This window comes from Rhinatrema bivittatum, chromosome 13, assembly GCF_901001135.1.
Source record: "Rhinatrema bivittatum chromosome 13, aRhiBiv1.1, whole genome shotgun sequence".
NCBI lineage: Eukaryota > Metazoa > Chordata > Amphibia > Gymnophiona > Rhinatrematidae > Rhinatrema > Rhinatrema bivittatum.
This window is the reverse complement of record NC_042627.1, coordinates 24,417,969-24,432,657: the sequence shown is the minus strand read 5'-3', so window position 1 is coordinate 24,432,657 and position 14,689 is coordinate 24,417,969.

Genomic DNA, 14,689 nt, shown 5'->3' with positions numbered 1-14,689 from the left:
ATAAGGCCATCAGGTATGAAGAAGAGTCAGCAGGTAAGGTAAGGTAAGGATAATCAGTGCCAATTTTCTTCTTGGTCACCGACCCAGAAACCTTTATGAATGATTGCATAGGCCAGCATTTTTCAAATGTAGGGTCATGCCCCTTTCAACCCCTGCAGTTCTACAAAGATAGTCTGGACCTGTGGCATGCCAAAGCCATGAGCCACAGCTGAACATCTCCATTTTCACACCCTGGCAGCAGCGACTTTGATCAGGGAAACACCCGTGGACTTGACTTGGCTCTGCAGGGCTCGCCAAATTTCAACAGGCAGAACCTGTTCTTGCACCCTTCTGTGAAAAGCATGAGTGAAGAAGAGCAAGGAGACCATCAGAGAGACTAAAAGGTGAATGGAGAGAGAGAGAGGGTGGAGTGAGAAGGGGGTAGTGCTAAAAGTGAACATGAAGTGAGAAAATAAGCAAATGGAGTGGTGGGGAAGACAGCAGGAGCAATGGGAAACTGGAGAAGTAAGAGAGTGAGCAGTGGGGGCTGAGAGGATGAGAATAAGCAATTGAGGCTGAGGAGGTAAGACTGAGCCAAAGGGGTTGGGCAGTGTGTTGGGGGGAGGAGGAGAAAGCACTGTGAGCAAGAGAATTTGTCAAAAGCATGAATCTGATAGGAGGGCAGCACTTTCATCTTTTGATCCAGATTGGCAGGAGACCAGGAACACCGGCCTACCCATCACACATTGTGTAAGTGAAGCAACCTGATCTCTCTAACCATATTTATGATATGTGTATACTTTATATTTTTAGTTACTTGTAAACCATTTAAAATTAGGCAGGGATGTTGTTACTTGATGGGAGATGGTTGTGAAAACTCAAAGCAGAAAATATTGTTTGGGCCACATGTTTTGACTTCTACCGGGTCCAGAGAAAATAATTTTGAAAACCATTAGCTTAGCCTCCCCAGGCCTCATATGTTCTGCTAATAAACAGTGGCAAATCCACCTTTCGAGATTACAAAAAAAAAAAGTCCTCAGATTACATATGAAGGGGCAGTAAGAAAAAGTCTTCAGCCACTGTCAACCAAGAACCTGGACCTGACCCCACCCCCTTTTTTTTTAAAGAAAATTACCACCGAGGAGAACTGATATTAACATTACTCACTTTGATATCCCTCAGATGAGGTCCCATGGCTCAGGCCATTCCTCATGGATGAGAACTCATTGTCTGTGGATTCTTTTCTGTCCTCCGGGATCTTCATTTTGTTACTTGCCTGGACAGAAAATAAAATATATCAGCAAGGCGACTACACTAGAACCACCTCCACAGCTAATCAGGACATCTGCCACCCAAAAAGAAACTCCTTAAGAATGAAGTTTCCTTTTAACTAATTTTAATGCTCATTGCGGGGGGGGGGGGGGGGGTTGGGGGTTAAGTGGATGAACTGCACATGGCATCAGTTGGAGCAATTTGGTGCTCACAAAGCTTGACATAAGACAGTTAAAAAAAAAAAAAAAAAAAAAAAAGAAGGGCTTTAAAATGAAGCCCACTTTCTCTCCCAATGCAGTAAACTAATGGCTTGTAAATAGACTGATTTAAAAAAATATAAAATACTAAACTAAAGGTGCACACTTAACGAGAGTAAAGTTAAAAAGTGCACCAACTTGACTATCGTTTAACTTCACTGGACAGAGGCGGAAGTTAAATTTAATTCACACATCTAACCATTGAATTAAAAAAATTGGAGGCACTGATCCAGTCCGGCATCCCTGAGCCAGAGATCATCTGTCTGGGACAAGAAAGCCGCCAAACCCCCACCTATTCATTAACTTACCATCCCACCCACCCTACAGGCCACCCTATACTCATCTTTACTGTGGAATGGGTCCTCTTGTCTTATCCACCTGCCATGTTTTAAATGGCAGGTGTGGAGGTCCCAAACCTGAGGTTTGGGTGGGTGTTTTCTTTAACTTGCATTTACTTCATATAGAAGTAAATGGAACTTCAAACTATGGCTCTGAAAAGCAGGAGAATAAGATTCTAGTGATTTACTGCTCTCCTTACTTTGTGAAACTCAGTGCCCCGTGGATAGCGAGCAATGTTCTTCTGGATCTGCTCCACCTTCTCCCAGGCTGGCTCCCATCTTTCCCTTCTGTACTCGGAGTCACTCTTTACAATCCGTCCCAGGAGTTTTTGGTTCTCCTTTGAGATCTGTGCTAGGTCACGCCGGCGTTTGTCACCATTCAGGCTGGTGTGAGGGAGAAAGTCGACAGGAATCACCAGTATTGTGTCTCTGTTTACTTTTGGGGATGCTAATTTGCAATAAGGAACTAATCTAATTCAGAATTTCAAGTGTGAAATTTCCAGGATCACACCAATGGTCCCCCCAAACAATTTTCCTGATTTTACTAGGGCTCTGAGGTCATATTTCCAGACGTATTCTCATTTCTGTGCTAGTGGGAAAGAACGTTTGAAAATAGGACACCAAATTTTGAACATTTTTATATGCACCAATGTAATGCGAAACTTGCCTGTTAAGAGCAGAGAGAGAATTCTAGACAGCAGGAGGTCCTTATTCAGAGACATTTAGCTGGATAACTCACAAATTATCCAGCTAAATGCAGACTTTTGAATATTTCCCCCACTTATTCAGCTAAAAATTAGCCAGATAACTTGAGAGTATTCTGGGGGCATTTTGAGGAGAAGTTAAATTTGCTGGTTAAGTTAGATGGCTAACTCTGATATTCAGCAAATTCTGGTCATGCGTAGAGCTGTCTTAAAAACTTAGCTGGATAAACTTTATCTGGCTACATTCAGTAGTGCGCCTTCACTACTGAATATTGCTCCAAAGTTAGCTGGATACGTTTATTTGGCTAACTTTGCAATCTGTCCAAAATCTGAACATGGACCTCTAGGTATATTGCATTAACTTTATGCACACACTGTGGGCCGGATTTTAAATGCCCTGCGCGCGTAAATCCAGCCGGATTTATGCGCGCAGGGCCCTCGCGCGCCTATTTTGCATAGGCCACCGGCGCGCGCACAGCCCCGGGACACGCGTAAGTCCCATGGAGGGGGCGTGTCCAGGGCGGGACCGGGGTCAGGGGGCGGTTCGGGGTGGGACCGGGGGCGTGGCGCTTGCCCGGGGGCGTGGTCGAGGCCTCCGAACCAGCCCCCGGGTCGGGTGATGGCTCGCCAGCCGCCCGCTGGCGCTCGCAGATTTACGCCTGCTTGTCCCAAACCAAACTGATTCCATTCTGGCTTCAAGTACAAAAAAAATGTTAGGAGTTTAGCACTGATTTTCAGAAGTAGGTACCTAATTTATTGGCCTAAATCTAGGCAAATAAATGGCAGTCCTAAGTTTAGGTGCCTAATTATTAGCCACCTAAATTTATATGAATATTTATCTGAAAGGAACCTAATTTAGAGGCCTAAATTTAGGAGCTCAGCTTTTTTTTAATATCTGCCCCATATAGTTTTGCATCCGCAAAAGCCCTAAAGCTAATGGGAGCAGAGCTACCGGGAAGAAGGGGATGCAACCAGTGCTAAGCACCTCTCCTAAAAGCATGGCTGTCTTTCTATTCCAACCATGCAGGTAGGCAACAGGATTACAGTTGTCTTCTGACCTGGGCTTTTTCATCTCCCACTGCTGATAGTTTGCATAGTTAAGAGGAGTGAATCTTTATGCAATGAATTTTTAAAAATCTGCCACAGGACACTAGGGGCTCTGATCATAGGGATGGGGTAATATTGGAAAGGATTGGGGAGGATATTATGTACCACACACACACACACACAGTGGGTGATGTGAGACTATTGTTTGGTATATTGACACTTCATTTCTTTTTCTGTAGCTACTAACGATAGTTTAAAGTTATAGAATATGTAGCATCATGATTGTATCTCAATCTGTCTTCCTGCGCAGTGATATGAGGAGAAACCTAGTTGCATGGCTGCGTTTGTGCTTAGCTGTACCTGCGCTCACTGTAGGTGTTCCAGTTGTCCACTCGTCCTTTGGACCTCATGATGTCTGTCAGTTTGGAGGCGAGAATCTGGTTATCCCGCTCCATGGCCACGCAGCGCTCCTTCTGTAACTGTAGGAGAGAAAATTCTATGAGGTGAATTTTAAAAGCCGGGCGCGTGCCAAAAATCGGGAGATGTGTGCGCAGACCTAGGACACACGCTTGCTCGTCCACCCAATTTTAAAAGCCACTTACATGTGCGCACCTCTCCTGCTCTGCGAGTATCTCATTTGGAATGAAAAAGGGGCGTGGGCATTCGGGGGCAGAGCCAAGAGATGTGCCCGCAAGTACTTGTATGCCTGAGCGTGTGCCCAGGTCTAGTGCCACGCAAGTTCACTTCTGCTATGGAGGAGGTGCAAGTTAAAAAAAAAAAAAAAAAAAAGCATCCCTGAAGGGTTTAAGGCATCTGGGGGGAGTGCAGGCTAAAGAACCAGGGAGCTTTGGAGGACCTAACTGGTGATGGCATGAATGCACGCCTGCTACAAAATTCTCCCAGTGTGCGGCTAAATCCTGACTTTGCATGGCTGTGTGTGCCCACTTGCAAAATTAAGAACACACATGTGCACCTAGCCTATTTTATAAAATGTTATACTGTATGTGCGCTTAAGCTATAAAATTGCCAGGTCTCTGGCTGCATGCCAACAGACACGTGTACACGTGCCTGTGTGACAGTTATCGTCAGCAGAGTTCCCCCTCCCTCCCCTTTTTAAATTTTCTTCTCCAGTCAAGCTCAACCAAAAACCTCCTCTGGCACTGGGAGCAGATGAGCAGGGCTTGCATTGCTGGCCCCGAGGCCTGATAACGGATCCATTGACGGGACGCTGCACCATCCAGCCCGACCATCTGCTGGAGGCAGAAAATACTGGATTCCAGCTGCTTGGCACCACACTTAAGTAGTGGCTATGATATCAGAGGGAAAACACTGCCTTCATCTGCTGCTAGGGGGAAAACAACCCCCTTGTTAAGGGCTGGACTGGTGTAGCAGGACAAGGCGGAAATCATTAAAGTGAACGTGGGAAATCTGCTTATCCCTGGGGTAAGCAGAATGGAATCTGTCAACCTTTTGGGATCCTGTCAGGTACTTGTGACCTGGATTAGCTGCTGCTGGAAACAGCTACTGGACTTGATGGACCTTTAGTCTGACCCAGTATGGCAAATCTTATGTTCTTATGAATGTAGGAAATGTACTCTTCTCAGTCGCAGTAGTTTATGTACTATTTGTAGGATGAATATTTTAAAGCAGGACTTTCTAAACAGTTTCCAGTCTAACATTTTATAAGGATCCCATGTCAGAAATGGAATACAACCATAGGTATGGAAACTGAAAAGGGTGCCCAAGTGGGGGGAAATAGATTTCCATAATCTGAATCTTTTGGAAATTAACTTTGCTTTAATTCAGCCCAAGACTTATTTTTAGTGCAGTCTATATTAACCCTTGTTTTTTTCTCAACACCCCACAATCTTCTTGAGCAACTGTTGTGTAAACTTCAAAGCTCTCCAGAACAGTACTGTCCAAACATCTAACCTGGTATGGACAATGGACAGACTTGAGTCTGTCAAGGTAGTGTATCTTGAGGCATGGTTGAAGTAAAGCATCAAACCGATACTCTCTAGTGGCCTTATCCAAGCTATAGAGGAATGGCCCTTGAGACTCAACTCCTCTAGTACTTTCCTGGGACTTGCCAAAGCAGCCCCAAAACACAGACTGTGCCTTCACAGGGAGAGCCTTTGCATCTTCTACATTTGAGAAAAGGGCCATTTTTAGACTAGCATGAGTAGTACAACTGCATTGGGTCCAATGGCAGTTGCATCTGCAAAAGCTAATGGGAGCAGAGCGACCGGGAAGAAGGGGATGCAACTAGTGCTAAGCACCTCTCCTAAAAGCATGGCTGTCTTTCTATTCCAACCATGCAGGTAGGCAACAGGATCACAGTAGTCTTCTGACCTGCTTTTCCATCTCCCACTGCTGATTGGGTGAATAGAATACAGAGTAACCTAGTGGTTACAGCAGCAGGGCAGCTAGGATACAAAGCCTGCTACTGCTCCTTGTGAATTTGGGCAAGTCATTTAACTTTCCATTGTACTTTAATGCATTTTGATTTTTATTTTTTTAAATAGCAAACCCCCTTGTAAAAATCTTCACACTTTGTACATTTTTCACATTCTGATTTACTACAGCTTTTCTCTGTCTATAGGAAAGAAAAATGCTTAATAAATGATGCCCTTAGATTGTAAGCTTTCTGGGGACAGGAAAAAGCCTATTGTTCCCGAATGTAACTCATTTTGAGCTACCAATGTAACAGCATGAGCTAAATCAAAAAATAAGAATGAACCAATAAATCTCAGGATATCTGCTGCTGCCAAGAGGTGACATGAGAAAAAGCGTGGCAGGGGGAAGAGGAAGGAGGAGTTGAGAGTAAGGGGTGGGGAAGGGGAAAGGTGGGAGAAGGTGTGTGAGAAGTGAGAGCAAGGAAGTGGGAGTATGGGGATGTGAGAGATAATAGGAGGGAGGGACATTCTAGGTGTGGTCATGAAATGTAGGGCTATGCTTCAGCCTTAAGATGCCTCCAACTGAGCACTGTCGAAAAAGTTGTGTGACCAGCTGATTCCATGGACACATGGATACAGATGCTACTACCCAGCATTGGAAAGCTGCTATAGGTCACAGTAGGAAAATGAAGGACTTCCTATTTTTAATTTTTATGAATACGTTATTTTTCTTAATGTAAAAACGTTCATGCTACAAGTATTCTGACAGCCAGTTATAGGATTTTATGCTGGTGTTTTATCAATTATTTCTCCCATATTTACCTTGCATACTGCTCTCTTTTTCCATAATTTGCTCTAATTAGGGAATAGAAGCACTCCCTTCCCACTAGCACTTCCTGCTAGAGGGGCCCAAATAATTACTCTGTGCTTCACAAAATATCTAGGATTTGGCCAAAAATTAAGATGGACCACAAGCGGATTATGATACATTACAGGAGGACCTTGCAAGATGGCAGATGAAATTTAATGTGGACAAGTGCAAGGTGTTGCATATAGGGAAAAATAACCCTTGCTGTAGTTACACGATGTTAGGTTCCATATTAGGAGCTACCACCCAGGATAAAGATCTAGGCATCATAGTGGATAATACTTTAAAATCGTTGGCTCAGTGTGCTGCAGCAGTCAAAAAAGCAAATAGAATGTTAAGAATTATTAGGAAGGGAATGGTTAATAAAATGGAAAATGTCATAATGCCTCTATATCACTCCATGGTGAGACCGCACCTGGAATACTGTGTACAATTCTGATTGCTGCATCTCAAAAAAGATATAGTTGCGATGGAGAAGGTACGGAGAAGGGCAACCAAAATGATAAAGGGGATGGAACAGCTCCCCTATGAGGAAAGGCTGAAGAGGTTAGGGCTGTTCAGCTTGGAGAAGAGACTGCTGAGGGGGGATATGAGAGAGGTCTTTAAGATCTTGAGAGGTCTTGAACGGGTAGATGTGAATCAGTTATTTACACTTTCGAATAATAGAAGGACTAGGGGGCATTCCATGAAGTTAGCAAGTAGCACATTTAAGACTAATCGGAGAAAATTCTTTTTCACTCAATGCACAATAAAGCTCTGGAATTTGTTGCCAGAGGATGTGGTTAGTGCAGTTATTGTAGCTGGGTTCAAAAAAGGTTTGGATAAGTTCTTGGAGAAGTCCATTAACGGCTATTAATCAAATTTACTTAGGGAATAGCCACTGCTATTCATTGCATCAGTGGCATGGGATCTTCTTAGTGTTTGGGTAATTGCCAGGTTCTTGTGGCCTGGTTTGGCCTCTGTTGGAAACAGGATGCTGGGCTTGATGGACCCTTGGTCTGACCCAGCATGGCAATTTCTTATGTTCTTATATGAATTTTTGTATCCATTATTTTTTAAATTTGGAACCACACTCTGTGGTACTCCACAGCACCACCATGAATTTCATAACGCTCAGGTTCCAAAGCCAGATCTTCAGCCTTAGCAATGGCATCTACATTAGTCTAATTTTATTTTACTTCACACTGTCTGCAGCCTGTTCAGTAAATATATTTACCTCAAAGTATTAAGAGAAAACCTTTATGTGGGTATAGATATGTAGAAAATTATTTTAGGGAGTTATTTATAGTTTTCTGGAAGAGCACTGTAGCGAAGATAGGGTTAATAGTGGATCAATGCAAACACTAATAAAGGTGTGTGTGTGTGTGTGTGTAGCTTAAGTATAGGGATTGTTAAGGCATGAACATATAGCATAATGTTTTTTTTCTTTTCTCTTCCTCACTAACAGGAGAAAGGAACACAGCTCAGTAACAGATAAGAGAAAGGAACACAGTGTCAGGTAAAGTGAAGACCAGTGCTTAGAATCAGACAGTACCAGGATCTCTAATAAGCTATTGCTTAATGAGCTATAGCTTGCCATAAATCTTGTCAAATTTTGAGTGCAAATTAAACCAATTGCACTTACAAAAAACCTGGATTAAAGCCGGAGAATGAAAGTATAAGAGAAACTGCAATTGACAATATTCTTTAGATGATCCATGGAGTAGCAGTGCCAGCTACTTTGTGGGCCTGTGTCCCTCAATCTTTTCCCAGATTCAGTGACTCACATCATTGGGAGACTTGTGAGGGAGGTATCTTATCTCCCTATCTTCTTTGTGTGGATCTTTATCTTTTATTATTGTAATGCTATTTGCTTTTCACTGATTCATGTAATATTGCTGTGATGGTGTGATATTTGGCTTTGCTGATTATACTATTTGTTTTACCATATTTAGTAAACTCAGATTTGCTTTTATAAAAGATTGTGTGTGTTCTATGGCATAATATAACACCAAGACATTTCCTTCACATATTTCAACGGAATCAGAGTTTTGAAACCAAATCCCATTGCTTAATTATATTATACACGCATTAATATATTATACACGCATTAATACCGGATGGTATATTTTATTTAAATGAAAAACTCTGAAAAAATACAAAAAAGAAAAAATAACCTGATCAAGGGTGGACTTAAGACCTATGATTAAAGATGATCCCCTAAGCGGCTTTACAAAGAGCAGAAATGCCCAAAGAGACAGCGGGATGTTATGAAGGTCTATAAAATGTGTGTATAATATATTTAGCAATGGGATTCAGTTTCAAAACTCTGATTCCGTTGAAATATGTGAAGAAAATGTTTTGTTGACGTTAATTCTTATAATACTTTACAATACTTGTTAATATAAAAAATAAGAGTAATATACAATATAATATAACACAATTCAGGCAACCACTTAAAGGGTGCTCAGGCAAAAATGAAGTTACCCCATAGAGACCATCTGATTTGAAGATGTGAGAATGTTTGTACCTGAATCTTTTTTAGGTTGACCTGGAGGTGACTGTGAGGCATGGGTCCTTTAGTGTCCACTATAGGAGTAGCTGTTGCTACCTGCAAGCAGGAAACAAATACATAAGCAAAACTAAGACTACTGCATATTCTGGTTATAAAGTGATAAAATATATGCATTATTTAATGCATTTTAAATTGTAATTTACTTTGAGCACTTCATTTGGATGGAGATGAAAAACAAACCCAAAATAAATAAATATGACTACTTCTGGAAAGGAAATAGTTGTATTTAACATATACAAAGGGCTCAGCATAATTAGCAGTAATTGCCAAATTTCCTGGGAAATTTAGGAGTTTAAAACAAATACATATCACTTAACATGACTAAGGGCCTTATCTTCTAAGGCTATCTCAGGCTTGTGCTAACAGCACAAGCCTGCGATAGCTAGCGAAGGTAGCGCATGCCTGCGCTACCTACATCGGGGCGGAGTTGGACCCGGAAGAGGAGGAGTCGGGGCGTCACCGGGGCTGACTCTGCGAGGACGGAGCGGACAGCGAAAAGGTAAGGGCCTTTTCGCTGCCTATTTCTTGTCCAATAGCTACACCTTCTATGGTGTAGTTATTGGGTGTGATGCCGGCAGCGATCGCACCTCAGAGGTGCGATCGCTGCCGGCTAGCACAGGACCGCCCCCCCGTTTCGGCCCCCCGCCCCTCATTACCGCTTTTTTCTAAAGTACCGCAGGCCTGCAATACTTTAGAAAATGAGGCTCTTAGTTTGTGTGTTTTCACATTTTATTGTAGAATTCTTGACATTTTAACACCACTTTTTATTAACAAGGGAAGGTGTGACCTGAGGTTGCCATATCAAACAGTCTTGTGTACTCGACCTCATGGGTTTGGAAGCCAGCTCTACCATTACCAGTGTAGCTTTGGGTAAATTACTGTCTCATGTATTTCAATTTGTAAAACTGCATGTATTATATTATGTTAGCTTTATTTATATGCTGCCCTTATGCAGGGCACCTCTCAACAAAACATACATAGTAGTACCAGAATAGATACAGCATAATAAAATAAAAGGAACATAAACCAATACAATGGAAAAAAAACAAAAAAAAAAAAAATATTGGAACAAATTAACAACTACTTCATAAAATACACAAACAAAATACAAGTAGAGATTCAGGAAAAAAATCAGAATAAAACAGGTAAGCTAAAATGGAAGATAAAAATATCCCTTAATAATAGAATACCTCTTTAAAGAAGCTTTTAAAAACCTTTCTTTTTGAAGTCTTCAAACAAGTTACAGACCTCAGCCACTCAGCTAAGCTATTCCAAAGCTCTGGGCTCACAATTGAAAAGGGTTGCATCTCTAGTAGCTAAGGATAGCATTCTTTTCTCAGCCTTTGTGAAGTTAGTACATACAATCCTGATGCCAAAAAATTAGCTATGAGGATCTCCATCCCAGAGGTAACTGAAGTGCACCACCTGTCAAGCACAGACAGATCGGACTTTGTGAGGAATCTTCTGTCCTGTGCTCCTCTAATCTTCATTTAGTAGGTCTGGGCTGAGTAATTCCCCATACTGTACCTTCCACTTGTGTTCTTGATATTCTGCTCTGTCCCATTTCTCTTGCAGGTACTTGTTGGTCGTTGGTAAGATGGGTTGGTACGCTCGGTGCATGCTGTTAGATAACTGGAAATAGAGTTTAGATAGTACCCAAGTTTAGCAGAGGAGAAAAGAGTGGGAGCAAAAACAAGAGATGAAACTGATGCTCTGTTGCCAGAGACAGTATGTAAACTGAAGCTGATTTTTTTTCCATCAGGGATCTTAATCTCCTACCTCTTTTCAACTCATTAAAAAATAAAGTGAAACAGTAGAGGGTTTCTTCATTGACACTGGCTACTGTTAGTTGCTGCTGCCTGGTAATTAACAGCTAGCTTTGAGAGTGCTAATATTCATAAATGTCTTGAGAAAGCTGAGCATATGTGTTCCCACAGGGAGAGAGATATTCATTGTCATCCTTTGTGGATTTAGCTCAGAATACAAACTTCATGACATGGTACTGGCAAAAGTGCAGGTACTTGAAGAAAGGGTTGGGAACCCTTGTATTAGTACATAATTAGAAGTAAAGATAATGAATTAGAAAATCACTTGTAATCATGATGAATCACTTATGTCTGGGAACATATTGTAACAAATCTCACCCTGCTAAGATTAAAACCAGAAAATCTCCCGTTTTGAAAACAATATTCCTGATTGTGTGCTCTGTGCCCAACATACACAAAGCAATTAATAAAAGCAATTAATAAAGTTAATCTTTATTAATTGCTGTGGATGTAGTCTCATGTCACAAAATGGGACAACGAGGAAGCCAACAACAACAGCTTCTTCAATAGTGGATAAAGCCATAGAAACACGAATAAAGAAAACATTTAGCACTTGGAGAGAAGTGGATTACAGGACTTGAGACAACATTGTTTTTATAAAGGAAATTAGGGATGTGAATCGTTTTTTGACGATTTAAAATATCGTCCGATATATTTTAAATCGTCAAAAATCGTTAGAGGCGATATTTAATAGGAATTCCCCCGATTTATCGTCAAAAATTGTAAATCGGGGGAAGAGGGAGGGGAAGGGGGAGGGCGGGAAAACCGGCACACTAAAACAACCCTAAATCCCACCCCGACCCTTTAAAATAAATCCCCCACCCTCCCGAACCCCCCTTCAAATGCCTTAAATTACCTGGGGTCCAGTGGGGGGGGGGGGTGTCTCGGTGTGATCTTTTACTCTCGGGCCTCCGGTGCGTTGTAGAAATTTTGTTTTTTGTCCCCCGACGTCAGGAGCGTAGGAGATTGCTCCCGGACCCCCGCTGGACCCCCAGGGACTTTTGGCCAGCTTGGGGGGGCCTCCTGACCCCCACAAGCTGGCCAAAAGTCCCTGGGGGTCCAGCGGGGGTCCGGGAGCGATCTCCTACGCTCCTGACGTCGTTTTGCCGTACAAAATGGCGCCGGCCATACGCTGGCCGGCGCCATTTTGTACGGCAAAACGATTTGAGTGCAGGAGGTTGCTCCCAGACCCCCGCTGGACTTTTGGCAAGTCTTGTGGGGGTCAGGAGGCCCCCCCAAGCTGGCCAAAAGTCCCCGGGGGGTCCAGCGGGGGTCCGGGAGCGATCTCCTATGCTCCTGACGTCGGGGGACAAAGGTAGCCGGCGCAAAGGTAGCGCCGGCGCCATTTCTACAATGCACCAGAGGCCCGAGAGTAAAAGATCACACCGGGACCCCCCCCTCTGGACCCCAGGTAATTTAAGGCATTTTGGGGGTGTTCGGGAGGGTGGGGGATTTATTTTAAAGGGTCGGGGTGGGTTTTAGGGATGTTTTAGTGTGCCGGTTTTCCCGCCCTCCCCCGATTTACGATTTTCACGATATTTAAAAAAACAAAACCGCGACGATCCGATTCCCTCCCCCCCCCCAGCCGAAATCGATCGTTAAGACGATCGATCACACGATTCACATCTCTAAAGGAAATGTCCTGTCCAACAACTTGATTGTGTTCTTTACCAGGATGATGAAAGTAGCGGATCAAGGATGTAGATGTTGCCTAGCTAGACAAGTTTTGATACTGTTCCACCTCAAAGAGGCTGATGCAGCATCGGCGCATGTTAAATGGGTGTTCATGATTGAGCGCCCACTCCCTTAAGGCGCACCAATCCACCTCTCCCGGGTGCCTGATTTAATATTTAAATTGGGTGCTGTGGTAAAAAGGAGGCGCTAGGGGAAGTTGTACAGTCCAGTGCCTCCTCCACAGCGGGCACCTAAGAGAGGTGGCTGTCAGCTGGTAAGGAAAACGGATGCGCAATTTTATGAGCATCCATTTTCCTAACCTGTGTATTACCACAGGTTAGGAAAATAGATGCTCGTTAATTGAGAATCCCTTTCCCTAACCTGATTGCTGGCAAACTTCTTTTTTTTTTTTTTATTATTCTATTTCAGTTCCTCTGACTTAATATCGCAATGATATTGTCAGAGGAACTGGAAAAAGGAACAGAAAAGCAGCATTTTCTGCTTTTGTTATTTTTTTTTAGGCTCCTCAAGAATTGACACCTGCTCTGGGCAGGCGTTAAGTTTTGCAGATTGAAATGTGCATGTTGGGCACACTTTTTTTTTTACATCAGGGGAAATAGGTAATAACCTCATCAACATGAATTTACTTGTGATGAACGCTATTACCTACACACTCAATTGGATATGCGTTTTGGACACGCTAACCCCCATTTTGCATTGAGGGTTATGGACTTGCAGCCAATCATGTGTGGAGCTGTGTGCTGTAGCCGGTGCATAGTATTGCATCGACCTGAAAGATTGGTAAGCAAATTAGATTGTATAGGAGGACAGAAAGCTGTGACCTGGTGCAATAAACAATTAGCCACAATAATCAGGAGCAAAGGAACTGTTCAGACAGATCTAGATGTAATAGTTTTAGATGACCTGAAGGTTGCCTGTCACTGTAATAAAGCATTGGGGCATAAGCACAGGTATTATCAATAGTAAAAGAGAAGGTGACTTTGTCTTTGTATCAGCCACTAGCGAGGCTCTATCCTGAATACTGTGGAGGCCATACCCTCATAAGGACATTGAGAGGATGGAAGCAGTTCAGAAAAGGGTTACTAAAATGATACAGGGTCTGCAACACACACTCTACACAGAGGCTTAAGACACTGAAAATGTATTTGCTAGGGTAAAGCTGAGATATGATGCAAACTTTCATATGTTTATCAGCCTTCAGTAGAGTATAGGAAATTGTCATACATAGAAATATCCAAGGATAAAAAGGTCATGATATGTAAGTTGGAAGGAATGCAGATCAGGAAATACTTCTTTACCGAGTGGGTGGTGGATCCCTGGAATGCTCCAGAACTTAGCACCTATCTTTTCAGCCTGTTTTAAAAATTTGAAATGCACTAGTTTAAATCTGTCACTGCTTAGAGGAGCTGTCCAGACCATGGTGCTGAATAGCTGGTTCAGTTGTGATAACAAAAGTGTATTTTTGAGTGGTAATAGTTTGGTAAAACCACTCCTATCATTCCATCGAAATGTGTTTTAATGAACCCCTTAAGTTTACTGTTTTTTTTCCGCTTTTACACAGCAAATAACATGCTTAAACCTATTACAGAGTGTGAATTGGGTAGTTCCCAACTCTGCTATATAGAGAGAAAAGCAGATTGCATGGCCTGCTTTACACAGACCATGTGCCCTTTACACATTGGATTAAGAGATCAGATTTAGGTTATCAGATTTTGGAGTATCTAGGAAAATCTATTGCTGGTTCCAATCATCC